Source organism: Salvelinus alpinus, chromosome 7, assembly GCF_045679555.1.
Source record: "Salvelinus alpinus chromosome 7, SLU_Salpinus.1, whole genome shotgun sequence".
Classification (NCBI taxonomy): domain Eukaryota; kingdom Metazoa; phylum Chordata; class Actinopteri; order Salmoniformes; family Salmonidae; genus Salvelinus; species Salvelinus alpinus.
Window position 1 is genome coordinate 83,082,841 of NC_092092.1, and position 13,260 is coordinate 83,096,100.

The following is a 13,260-nucleotide window of genomic DNA, read 5'->3' on the forward strand; positions in this document are numbered from 1 at the left end:
CATATTCCACACATTGGGTCCTATAACACCCAACTTCTCCTGGTCTTCCTAAATACACTTTACAGAGCCCTAATACCAGAACACGAAAGAGGTTTAGTTCGACCAGATTTGCCAAATGATGTAATTGTGTGGGATAATGTCAGGTTCCACCGAACCAACATCGTTAGGTAATGGTTTGCTGCTCGAGAAAGGATAACAATGGAGTTCCTTCCACCATCCTCCCCATTCCTGAATCCGATAGAAGATATTTTTGGTGGAAAGTATATGACTATCAGGCACAAGATCAGATGTCTCTGTTAGATGGTATATGACTATCGGGCACAAGATCAGATGTCTCTGTTCGATGCCGTGAATGCTGCTTGTGAGGACATCACTGGCGATCATTGCAGGGGATGTTTGCGCAACGCAAGGATTTGTTCTCAGATGTGATGTTGTCGGGAAAATCTGTGGCCAGACCAACAAGAGCAACAGGATGTCCACCAAGAAGACGGGAACTTGTAACGTTACGTACTGTGAGGAGGTACCATTTATAGTTTTTTACAGAACTACCGCAGGTTTTTTCATTGTTGCAGGATTTTTTTTGTTTTTTGTTGTTGCATGGATGTCATTTTGTGGCAAATTTTTATGTAAGAAATATGTAAAAATGGACATGCAAATGTGAATTTTCTGTTTACATGTAACACATTGCTACAAAAATAAATGTACTGTATGTGTATATCCTTTTTCTGTGTACTACAGTATTGACTTTTCCCAGTGAACTTTGACCTACTGTTGAGATGGGTATCTAAAAAGCTCAGTGTGATACACAACAGCATTCAGCCAGACACAACTGACCTTCTGGTATAGTACAGTAAGCAGTCAGTGTCAACAAAATAGTAGAACAAAACTGAAATGTGACTGCCATGGTGAATAAACATCTAAACATTTTGACAAGTACGGCTCACACGATGACAAAAACTTGCAAAAACTTGCTATTTTACCAAGAAGGAGAGTGATGGAGTGCTGCATCAGATTACCTGGCCTCCACAATCTCCTGACCTCAACCAAATTGAGATGGTCGGACCGCGGAGTGAAGGAAAAGCAGCCAACAAGTTTTCAGCGTATGTGGGAACTCCTACAAGACTGTTGGAAAAGCATTCCAGGTGAAGCTGGTTGACAGAATACCAAGATTGTGCAAAGCTGTCATCAAGGCAAAGGGTGGCTGTTTAACATTTTCTTGGTTACTACATGATTCCATATGTGTTATTTCATAGTTTTGATGTCTTCACTATTATTCTACAATGCAGGAAATAGTAAAAAATAAAATAAAAACCATTGAATGAGTAGGTGTTCTAAAACTTTTGACCGGAAGTGTACACAGACACACACACACACACACACACACACACACACACACACACACACACACACACACACACACACACACACACACACACACACACACACACACACACACACACACACACACACACACACACACACACACACACACACACACACACACACTCTGAACCACATGACACAACTCTCTCAAGGAAGGTATGTGTGTTTGTCATTCTCCCACCAGATGATGAACAGCCTACAGTATTTCTGTGGTAACTTTTATTGTTCTCTGAAAGATGCTGTGTTCGTGTGAGTGAATCTCCGACACAGACAACCACAGAGCTCTGAGGGAGATTACATCAAAACCAATTAAATAAAAACCCTCTCTGAGTGCATCCCAAATGAGACTCTATTCCCTATAAAGTGCACTACTTTTGACCAGGACCCATAGTGCACCAGGGATGGCATTTGGGATGCACCCCTAAGATTATGCATAGAAAGACCTGTCGATGAGAGCTACTGGGTGCTTAGTTTTGAGCTTTTAGCTGGCTGGCTGACAGACGGAATGGCTGACGGAATGGCTGACTGGCTGACTGAGAGACTGGCTGAATGGCTGAATGGCTGGCTGACAGACTGGCTGAATGGCTGACTGACAGACTGACTGAATGGCTGGCTGACTGACTGACTGGCTGACTGGCTGACTGACAGACTGACTGAATGGCTGGCTGACTGACTGACTGACTGGCTGACTGGCTGACTGACAGACTGGCTGAATGGCTGAATGGCTGGCTGACTGACTGACTGAATGGCTGAATGGCTGGCTGACAGACTGGCTGACTGGCTGACTGACAGACTGGCTGACTGGCTGACTGACTGACTGACAGACTGGCTGAATGGCTGACTGACAGACTGGCTGAATGGCTGAATGGCTGGCTGACTGACTGACTGAATGGCTGAATGGCTGGCTGACAGACTGGCTGAATGGCTGACTGACAGTCTGGCTGACTGGCTGACTGACAGACTGGCTGAATGGCTGGCTGACTGACTGACTGACTGACTGACTGGCTGAATGGCTGACTGACAGACTGACTGAATGGCTGAATGGCTGGCTGACTGACTGACTGACTGACTGGCTGGCTGACTGACAGACTGACTGACTGACTGACTGACTGGCTGACTGGCTGACTGACAGACTTGCTGAATGGCTGAATGGCTGACTGACAGACTGGCTGACTGGCTGAATGGCTGACTGACAGACTGGCTGACTGGCTGACTGACAGACTGGCTGAATGGCTGAATGGCTGACTGACTGACTGACTGGCTGACTGGCTGACTGACAGACTGGCTGAATGGCTGAATGGCTGGCTGACTGACTGACTGAATGGCTGACTGACTGACTGGCTGACTGGCTGACTGACAGACTGGCTGAATGGCTGAATGGCTGACTGACTGACTGACTGGCTGACTGACTGACTGGCTGAATGGCTGACTGACAGACTGACTGAATGGCTGAATGGCTGGCTGACTGACTGACTGACTGACTGACTGGCTGGCTGACTGACTGACTGACAGACTGACTGGCTGGCTGACTGACTGAATGGCTGGCTGACTGACTGACTGACTGGCTGACTGACTGACTGGCTGACTGACTGGCTGACTGGCTGACTCAATGGCTGACTGGCTGACTGGCTGACTGGCTGGCTGACAGACTGGCTGACAGACTGGCTGACTGGCTGGCTGACAGACTGGCTGACTGGCTGGCTGACAGACTGGCTGAATGGCTGACTGGCTGAATAACTGACTGGCTGGCTGAATGGCTGACTGGCTGAATGACTGACTGACTGACTGACTGACTGACTGGCTGACTGACTGGCTGACTGGCTGGCTGACTGACTGAATGGCTGCCTGGCTGGCTGACTGACTGACTGACTGACTGGCTGACTGAATGACTGAATGACTGAATGGCTGACTGACTGACTGACTGACTGGCTGACTGACTGGCTGACTGGCTGGCTGGCTGACTGATAGACTGGCTGGCTGAATGGCTGACTGACTGACTGAATGGCTGATTGGCTGGCTGACTGACTGACTGGCTGACTGTCTGACTGACTGGCTGGCTGGCTGGCTGGCTGGCTGGCTGACAGACTGACTGACTGGCTGACTGGCTGTCTGACTGGCTGACTGACTGACTGACTGGCTGTCTGACTGAATGACTGACTGGCTGGCTGAATGGCTGGATGAATGGCTGGCTGATTGACTGACTGAATGAATGGCTGGCTGATTGACTGACTGAATGAATGGCTGGCTGACTTTCTGATAATAACCTGGGTAGGGTGGGAGAAGGCAACAGAGAAGACAACAGAGAAGGCGACAGAGAAGGCGACAGAGAAGGTTACAGAGAAGACGACAGAGAAGGCGACAGAGAAGGCGACAGAGAAGGCGACAGAGAAGGCGACAGAGAAGGCGACAGAGAAGGCGACAGAGAAGGCGACAGAGAAGGCGACAGAGAAGACGACAGAGAAGGCGACAGAGAAGGCGACAGAGAAGACGACAGAGAAGGCGACAGAGAAGACGACAGAGAAGGCGACAGAGAAGACGACAGAGAAGGCGACAGAGAAGGCGACAGAGAAGGCGACAGAGAAGACGACAGAGAAGGCGACAGAGAAGACGACAGAGAAGACGACAGAGAAGATGACAGAGAACTAAAAGAAGAGTAAACCGAGAAAAAGAAGGAGAGAGAAACAGAGAGGAGAAGGGGACTTTGTAGCCAGCTTGTTGAAGCATGTATTGTCTATTGACAACACACACACACGCAGCACACGGTGAGAGTGTTATTTGGTGAGAGTGCTGGTATTTGAGATGAGTGTATTTCATTGGAACTGATGTGTGTAGTGAGAGATTCCTCGTGTTACCCCATGCTACTAACTAAAGCCTAATATGGTCATTTATCATACAACCCTTCATTCCACATTCCATCCTCCCTGAGACAAACCCAGTGGGTCTTAGGTCACAGTAGTCAAACACAGATCTCTCAGACAGAACCAGTGGGTCCAAGGAACAGTAGTCAAACACAGATCTCTCAGACAGAACCAGTGGGTCCAAGGAACAGTAGTCAAACACAGATCTCTCAGACAGAACCAGTGGGTCCAAGGAACAGTAGTCAAACACAGATCTCTCAGACAGAACCAGTGGGTCCAAGGAACAGTAGTCAAACACAGATCTCTCAGACAGAACCAGTGGGTCCAAGGAACAGTAGTCAAACACAGATCTCTCAGACAGAACCAGTGGGTCCAAGGAACAGTAGTCAAACACAGATCTCTCAGACAGAACCAGTGGGTCCAAGGAACAGTAGTCAAACACAGATCTCTCAGACAGAACCAGTGGGTCCAAGGAACAGTAGTCAAACACAGATCAGTCAGACAGAACCAGTGGGTCCAAGGAACAGTAGTCAAACACAGATCAGTCAGACAGAACCAGTGGGTCCAAGGAACAGTAGTCATCTTCAAGCACAAAACGCTACGGGTGGAATGAAAGAATAGGGAGAAATGACCTTAGATCAGCATCTAGGGGAAACTTCACCAACTAAGTGGTGATATTTCTGATATAAAATGGTTTCTGAGGCATCATCATCCCCCAGGTGCCTGCCATAGCTTCCAGACTGGTAGTGGATGAGGGTTATCTTCCATCCTAACCATGTAAAGTGAGCATTGGAGAGAGAGAAAAACAAAATCACTCTAAACCAATCCATTAACATGTGTGTCATGGGAACAATCCCTTGACTGCTTATTGCAAAATATTCAAGGCTTTTGTTTGATGACCATATGTTGAGCAGATGATCAGTGTAAAAATTAAAACACCCACACAGCAGATTACAAACACCATGGATGATCTAACCTATGAGCCCTCTCAATCCGAATAAGTTCACCACCTATTCCTTATGTAGTGCAATACTTTGGACCAGGGGCCATAGGGAACAGGGGCGGGGCCATTTGGTACACAGTCATAGCCTACATTACAATAAAACAAAAATCTTCTTCTAGCTGCTTAGTGTCTGGCTAGCTGGTTGGTTTGGATGTGGATATCCTGTTTGAGGACCTGGGCCAAGTGCCTCCTGGGTGCGAGATAGACGACTAGGGCAAGGGGGAAGAAAGGAAAGAGGGATGGAGGGGGTTAGGGAGGGGAAGAGGGAGAAGGATGATGGGAAGAGACGGTGATGTCATACAGGAGTGTGTGTCTGTGTGTAATGTGTGCGTATCTTCTTCAGACGTCTGGGATGAGGACACGTCTGCAGTCCAAGGCGTGGAGAGGTGAAGAACACAACCTACAGTACCAGTCAAAAGTTTGGTCTCACCTACTCATTGAAGGGTTTTTCTTTATTTTTACTATTTTCTACATTGTAGAATAATAGTGAAGACGTCAAAACTATGAAATAACACATATGGAATCATGTAGTAACCAAAAAAGTGTTAAATATATCAAAATATATTTAAGAGTTTAGATTCTTCAAAGTAGCCAACTTTTACCTTGATGACAGCGTTGCACAGTCTTGGCATTCTCTCAACCAGCTTCACCTGAAATGATTTTCAAACAGTCTTGAAGGAGTTCCCACATATGCTGAGCACTTGTTGGCTGCTTTTCCTTCACTCTACCCAGTAACCCACAGACACGTGGTTAAAATCATCAGTGAGGAGGACGACAAGAGTCTCAGACCCAGGCAGACAGATGTTTAATTGGGTTGAGGTCTGGTGATTTTGGAGACCAGGCCATCTGATGCAGCACTCCATCACTTTCCTTCTTGGTCAAATAGCCCTTACACAGCCTGGAGGTGTGTTGGGTAATTTTCCTGTTGAAAAAAAAGATGATAGTCCCACTAAGCGCAAACCAGATGGGATGGCATATCGCTGCAGAATGCTGTGTCACCAGCAAAGCACCCCCACACCATCACACCTCCTCCTCCATGCTTCACCGTGGGAACCACACATGCAGAGATCATCCGTTCACCTACTCTGCGTCTCACAAAGACACGGTGGTTGGAACCAAAAATCTTACATTTGTACTCATCAGACCAAAGGACACATTTCCACCGGTCTAATGTCCATTGCTCGTGTTTCTTGCACCAAGCAAGTCTCTTCTTATTATTGGTGTCCTTTAGTAGTGGTTTCCTTGCAGCAATTTGACCATGAAGACCTGATTCACGCAGTCTCCTCTGAACAGTTGATGTTGAGATGTGTTTGTTAATTTTATTTGGGCAGCAATTTCTGAGGCTGATAACTCTAATGAACTTATCCTCTGCAGCAGAGGTAATTCTGGGTCTTCCTTTCCTGTGGCGGTCCTCATGAGAGCCAATTACATCATAACGCTTGATGGTTTTTACGATTGCACTTGAAGAAACTTTCAAAGTTCTTGAAATTTTCCAGATTGACTGACCTTTATGTCTTAAAGTAATGATGGACTGTTGTTTCTCTTTGCATATTTGAGCTGCTCTTACCGTAATACCAATGGACTTGGTATTTTACCAAATAGGGCTAACTTCTCTATACCACCCCTACCTTGGCACAACACAACTGATTGGCTCAAACACATTAAGAAGGAAAGATATTCCACAAATTAACTTTTAACGAGGCACACCTATTAATTGAAACGCATTCCAGGTGACTACCTCATGAAGCTGATTGAGAGTTTGCCAAGAGTGTATAAAACTGTCATCATGGTGGCTACTTTGAAGAATCTCAAATATAAAATATATTTAGATTTGTTTAACACTTTTTTGGTTAATACATGATTCCATATGTGTTATTTCATAGTTTTGATGTCTTCACTATTATTCTACAATGTAGAAAATATAAAAAATAAAATAAAACCATTGAATGAGTAGGTGTTCTAAAACTTTTGACTGGTGCACCTGAACACACACACACACACACACACACACACACACACACACACACACACACACACACACACACACACACACACACACACACACACACACACACACACACACACACACACACACACACACACACACACACACACACACACACACACACACACACACACACACACACACACCTGATCTGAATCATACCAGCACATCACGCAGTAACCCACAGGCATGTGGTGAAAATCATCAGTGAGGATGACGACAGAGTCTCAGACCCCGACAGACAGATGTTCCATCTAGAACAGGGAACGTTGAAACAACAGAAACAACAACTCTGAACTCATCATGAGGGGCTGCAGTGGCTCGCGGGTGCTGGGCAATTGTTTTCCATTTTTTTGTGAGCACCGAGGAAGATATTTAAATATCGAATTTCACATGGTTCTTTCTAATCGTCTGAGATCGAAGTCTATTTCTAATGACCAGGCTGGTTTAAATAGTTTAATCGTCTGATGATATACAGGAATGTTTTCAGATCAGTCCGGCTCCTCATTGAACAGGACCTCTTCATAATGTATTACTGATAGAGACAGATAACACAGTGGAACAGAACCTCTCCATAATGTATTACTGATAGAGACAGATAACACAGTGGAACAGAACCTCTCCATAATGTATTAGTGATAGAGACAGATAACACAGTGGAACAGAACCTCTTCATAATGTATTACTGATAGAGACAGATAACACAGTGGAACAGAACCTCTTCATAATGTATTATTGATAGAGACAGATAACACAGTGGAACAGAACCTCTTCATAATGTATTACTGATAGAGACAGATAACACAGTGGAACAGAACCTCTTCATAATGTATTACTGATAGAGACAGATAACACAGTGGAACAGAACCTCTTCATAATGTATTACTGATAGAGACAGATAACACAGTGGAACAGAACCTCTCCATAATGTATTACTGATAGAGACAGATAACACAGTGGAACAGAACCTCTCCATAATGTATTAGTGATAGAGACAGATAACACAGTGGAACAGAACCTCTCCATAATGTATTACTGATAGAGACAGATAACACAGTGGAACAGAACCTCTTCATCAGACCAGCCTGTTTTTTCTGAGTCCCAAATGGCATCTTGTATTCCCTATAGTCCACCTACAGGTCTCTGGTCAAACATAGTGCACTTCTGTCTGTATATAGGGGGAAAGGGTGTGATTTGGGCCATCTGTCCACCACCGTACTGCTTTCTCTTTGTTCCCGTAAGTAATGTGACCGCAGGAGAAAATAAAAGCTCCAGACAAAACGCAGGTGTGCGTACTAGTTGTGTAGGTATAGCTGCCGGGTATAAGAAGTCCACTGTTCTGCATTGACATGAATAGGTTAGTTAACCTCTGCTGTTTGAATCACATGCAAACATCTGGTTTGAGTTTGAATGACTAACTTTGAGTAGTTAGTTCAACTAAAGCCTGAAGCCTTTGGGTTTTCACAGTCAGGATTTAGAATGATGCATGTTATAAATACAACGTCCACTCTGGTTGAACTGTTATGTTGCTTCAGAAATACCCAGGGTGTAGAAATACAATTAAAAACAGCTAACGAATTACATTAACATTCTAATCAGACGTTTTCAACAGTAACAGAGCAGACGACCAACAGACACAAACAGAGCAGAATATAATCAGTTCACAGAATCACATACATACCCATACACTGTTCAGAGAGCTGGCTTGGTCTCCCAGGCCTTAGACAGGATACCATTAAGGAAGAGGTGGGTAGCCACATGGGCCAGACTCCTGTCAACAAGTGGTAAACTTGTCTACATCAGACTGGGTCAGAGAGAGAGAGAGAGAGGAGAGAGAGAGAGAGAGAGAGAGAGAGAGAGAGAGAGAGAGAGGAGAGAGAGAGAGAGAGAGAGAGAGAGAGAGGAGAGGAGAAGAGAAAAATTAAGAAGAAGAATTCCAGACGAAGTGATGAACACCTACGAAGAAGAACCGCCCCTCTACTCTACACCCCCAGCCACACAACAAGCAGCCAGCGGCTAGCCTAGCAGGTCAGTTAATACAACTACATCAAACGACCAAACTGAGTGAGTAAAACAAAAAGGAGCACGGACTAACTGTAAACATATCTTCAGTCTTTTGTGTGAGGATTTTTCACTATTTTTGCTGTTTTTTGAAAGTAGCGCGAACAGCAGACGAACAAATCGGTTGCCATGGCAACGGGGCAGCAGAACAGCGCAGCAGTAGCGGTAGTAGCAGAGCGCACAGACACCATGTCCCCACTCCCCCTCAGCGCAGAATCCATTCTCTACCCAAAAAAGGTCAAAAATGACACAATGAGGAAAGCTTTCAAACAGAAACTACTAGAGAAGAGGCCAGAAACCCTTTTTGCAGACCTCTACAAAAACGGTGACGTGAGTAATCTCATCTTCCTCACTGACCAGCCAAATGCATGGCGCTCAGCAGTCTGCTCTCACTACCCATGCATAAAGAAAGAGGGAATCTGTAATGGGTGGAAGCTGAAAATCAAAGAGACAGACGACCCTGACAGCACCATGAAGAGAGAGAGAGAGAGAGAGAGAGAGAGAGAGAGAGAGAGAGAGAGAGAGAGAGAGAGAGAGAGAGAGAGACATAGAGAGAGAGAGAAACAGAGAGAGAGAGAAACAGAGAGAGAGAGAGAAACATAGAGAGAGATATATATATTTTGTGTATATATATACATATATATTTTATTTAAATTTTTCGATATGTATACTTTGACAATGTAAGTAATAATAACTTGCCATGTCAATAAAGTCAATTGAATTGAATTGAATTGAATTGAGAGAGAGAGAGAGAGAGAGAGAGAGAGAGAGAGAGAGAGAGAGAGAGAGAGAGAGAGAGAGAGAGAGAGAGAGAAAAAGAAAGAAAGAAAGAAAGATAGAAAGAAAGAAAGAAAGAGAGTCGGCCTGTGCTCAAGAGAGGAATTTTCTTTCTTTATAAGAGCACCGGGGACTAAGGGAGGGGAACGGAATGGTGACCTCGCCACTTTGACCTTTGACATTACTGGACCGTCCTCAAAAAATGTGGTCATTTCTGAGGGCGTAACTTTTTCATTATGGAATAGCTGCTAGTACGTAGCCTGAAGATGTTGTTTGAATTTAGGGGCATTCCATTATTAGAGGAACAGAATATAGTAGAGGAAGACTTTCAACATGAAACGTTTGTGACGGTAATTAACTTTACTTGCGGGTATCTGAACGTATGTCAGGACTTTCCCTTACGTAACAGCTGCCTTGTAACGTCCACATCAGATAGTCTTTCCAAGGATTCTGAGGAGCTCTCTGATTTTTTTATATATTTTTTTATTTCACCTGTATTTAACCAGGTAGGCTAGTTGAGAACCAGTTCCCATTTACAGCTGTGACCTGGCCAAGATAAAGCAAAGCAGTGTGACACATACAACAACACAGAGTTACACATGGAATAAACAAAAGTCAATTATACAATAGGAAAAAAAAGTCTATATACAGTGTGTGCAAATGAGGTAGGATAAGGGAGGTAAGGCAATAAATAGGCCATAGTGGCAAAATAATTACAATTTAGCAATTAAACAATGGAGTGATAGATGTGCAGAAGATGACTGTGCAACTAGAGATACTGGGGTGCAAAGGAGCAAAATAAATAAATAACAGTATGAGGATGAGGTAGTTGGGAGGGCTATTTACAGATGGGCTATGTACAGGTGCGGTGATCTGTGAGCTGCTCTGACAGCTGGTGCTTAAAGCTAGTGAGGGAGATAGGAGTCTCCAGCTCCAGTGATTTTTGCAGTTTGTTCCAGATATTGGCAGCAGAGAACTAGAAGGAAAGACGACCAAAGTAGGAATTGGGTTTGGGGGTGACCAGTGAAATATACCTGCTGGAGCGCCTGCTACGGGTGGGTGCTGCTATGGTGACCAGTGAGCTGAGGTAAGGCGGGGCTTTACCTAGCAAATACTTATAGATGACCTGGAGCCAGTGGGTTTGGCGACAAATATGAAGCGAGGGCCAGCCAATGAGGGCATACTGGTCGCAGTGGTGGGTAGTATATGGGGCTTTGGTGACAAAACAGATGGCACTGTGATAGACTGCATCCAATTTGCTGAGTAGAGTGTTGGAGGCTATTTTATAAATTACATCGCCGAAGTCGAGGATCGGTAGGATAGTCAGTTTTACGAGGGTATGTTTGGCAGCATGAGTGAAGGATGCTTCGTTGCGAAATAGGAAGCCGATTCTAGGTTTCATTTTGGATTGGAGATGCTTAATGTGAGTTTGGAAGGAGAATTTACAGTCTAACAAGAGACCTAGGTATTTGTAGTTGTCCACATATTCTAAGTCAGAACCGTCCAGAGTAGTGATGCTGGACGTGCGGGCAGGTGCGGGCAGCAATTGTTTGAAGAGCATGCATTTAGTTTTACTTGCATTTAAGAGCATTTGGAGGCCACGGAAGGAGAGTTGTATGGCATTGAAGTTTGTTTGGAGGTGTGTTAACACAGTGTCCAAAGAGAGGCCAGAAGTATACACCGCCATAGAGACTGCCAGAGGTCCAGACAACAGGCCCTCCGATTTGACACACTGTACTCTATCAGAGAAGTAGTTGGTGAACCAGGCGAGGCAATCGTTTGAGAAACCAAGGCTATTGAGTCTGCCGATAAGAATGTGTTGATTGACAGAGTCGAAAGCCTTGGCCAGGTCGATAAATACGGCTGCACAGTCTTTTATCGATGGCGGTTATGATATCATTTAGGACCCTGAGCGTGGCTGCGGTGCACCCATGACCAGCTCGGAAACCAGATTGCATAGCGGAGAGAAGGAGGAGGGAATGTCGAATCTGTTTTAGTGCCACAGACCGCTGTTGAATAAGTCAGTGTGATTATGTCCCAAAGGGCACCTGTTTACCTATATAGGGCACTACTGTTGACCACGGGCTCATAGGGTGCACTTTATAAGGAGCAGGGTGCCATTTGGAATGCATCCTGTGTGATTGCACAGCCTGATACCTGAGGGCAATATAAAATCATATGATTCATGAAGCGTGTTGTTAATCAATGTGAGGCTTCTGGAGTGGAGTGGCTAAAAACTGATGCAGATCAGTGCATCTACTGTCACTGTCAAGAGACCCACAGGGTGTGGGAGATTTATGCTCTATGGCCTAACTCTGGTTGCATCCTGATTCTCCATCCTTGGGACATAGTCCAGAGAGATAACCAGGGGGAAGGCCCTTGGGACAGTCCAGAGAGATAACCAGGGGGAAGGCCCTTGGGACAGTCCAGGGAGATATCCAGGGGGAAGGCCCTTGGGACAGTCCAGAGAGATAACCAGGGGGAAGGCCCTTGGGACAGTCCAGAGAGATAACCAGGGGGAAGGCCCTTGGGACAGTCCAGAGAGATATCCAGGGGGAAGGCCCTTGGGACAGTCCAGAGAGATAACCAGGGGGAAGGCCCTTGGGACAGTCCAGGGATATATCCAGGTGGAAGGCCCTTCAGTCCAGGGATATATCCAGGGGGAAGGCCCTTGGGACAGTCCAGAGAGATAACCAGGGGGGAGGCCCTTGGGACAGTCCAGAGAGATAACCAGGGGGAACGTCCCCCTCTGAGTAACAAATTAAGGTAAATCAAAGCAAATCAAATGTTATTGGTCACATACACATATTTAGCAGATGTTATTGCGGGTGTAGCGAAATGCTTGTGTTCCTACCTCCAACAATTGCAGTAATATGGAGAGAAGAAGAAGAGGAGAGAAGACTCCGACTATCTTGACCTACCCCCTTTGGGAGCATGGGTGTCTACCATGGCTCTCCACCTCACTCGCTTCCGTGTGAGGGCCTATTCGTCTAGCCAGGAGATTCCACACTTTGTTCCGTTGTTGTAGAGTGGAGCGTAGAGGAAGAAAATAATCCACTAGTATTTTTCAGTGTTCTTCAGGCTTGTGCATGCTGATTAAACTCATCAATATTCATCAAGCCCTTTATTGAATGCTGTGTGTGTTAGAACTGGCCTGGAGCAAACATGTCCTC